Genomic DNA, 1,245 nt, shown 5'->3' on the forward strand with positions numbered 1-1,245 from the left:
AAACCAACTCAAAAAATAGTAAGATTTCCATTTCTTGCAAATTTGGATATATGTATATGAGAAATTAAGTTTGAATTTTAATCTACAATATTTAGGAAACTTACAGGGCAGATTTTCCTGTACGGGGATCTATATAGGTGGTTGTTCTTCTATTGTGATCCACAAAATAAGGAATTCCATCCACTGTGAATCTCATTTCCCAGCCTTCAGGTAAGGGCTTTTCATTTAACTGACTAAAAAACATAGAGAAAAAGTTTAAATATATAAAAATATTAAGGAGCTGCTTCTTTGGCAAGTACAGAAACTAAAAATACCCATAAATATAGTAAAAATTATTTCGGAAAAGTACATGTCCTATACTTTCAATTGTTTACTAGACATCCCACAAATACACTAAACTCATCATTACTGTCTCAAAATTAAAAATCATTTGTCATTTCAGTCTCCCACCATATTTTTCCTTATGTTCCCCCATCTCTACCTAATAACTCACCTTAAACTTGTCATGGTTACTAATTAAGCTCTACTCATTCTGCCTTAAAAATCTTCGCATTCTACTAATTTTTAACCTGCAATACCATTTTCTTTCATCTGAAGTTTCTCAACACCTATCTAATGGGTTTTCCTACCACTAATCTCAATCTGGCCCTACATGTTAAAACTGCTTATCTTAAACAGAGATCTCATCTACTTAGTTCTCCCTTTAAAGTGCTATCATCGTTCCATCAACAATAAGATCTAAACTAACTGGCAACAGTAAGATCTAAACTCCCCCATGTGGCATTCATTCAACTGCTATCCTCTGGCTTCAATGTTCCACTTCAGATTGATCTCTGGACCCATACAGGTGACTTCATTCCATGAATCCTGTGATTTCATGTCACATGGCTCAATACTTCCCTAAACAGAACATGATATACAGCATCTCCAAATGAAGCCTTTCTCTTTGTCCCAAATCTTTATTCTGTTACGGGAACTCCAAAGTTCTTTATGAATTTTTCCAATGTACTTCTTCTAGACCTATTTATATACTATGGAAATTTTATAGTATGGGCAATGTGTTTAGACTCTCTACACCAGTATCTTTACCCATAAAACAGAGGAAATGATTTCATGTAGAAAGACTATCTGAGGAATGAGACAAAAAGTTTAACTCAAACTAAGCCCTAAGATTTTAACTATTATTATTCTTTCTCGTACTACTACAGATTCATTTTCTTCAGGTATCTCAAAAATCTTTCTATA

General features: G+C 33.4%; 1 long non-coding RNA gene across 1 annotated transcript in view; it reads right to left on the reverse strand.

Annotated features, from left to right (window-relative positions):
• Nucleotides 1-1,198, reverse strand: part of LOC117284980 — a 6,526-nt gene extending 5,328 nt beyond the window's left edge. Inside the window, exon 1 of the long non-coding RNA XR_004515997.1 lies at nucleotides 105-1,198. This is a non-coding gene — a long non-coding RNA (uncharacterized LOC117284980). The remainder of the gene's footprint in view (nucleotides 1-104) is intronic.
• Between the last annotated feature and the right edge of the window lie 47 nt (nucleotides 1,199-1,245).

The sequence above is a fragment of the Fukomys damarensis genome, unplaced genomic scaffold (assembly GCF_012274545.1).
Source record: "Fukomys damarensis isolate Sample0158 unplaced genomic scaffold, DMR_v1.0_HiC HiC_scaffold_67359, whole genome shotgun sequence".
Lineage (NCBI taxonomy): Eukaryota > Metazoa > Chordata > Mammalia > Rodentia > Bathyergidae > Fukomys > Fukomys damarensis.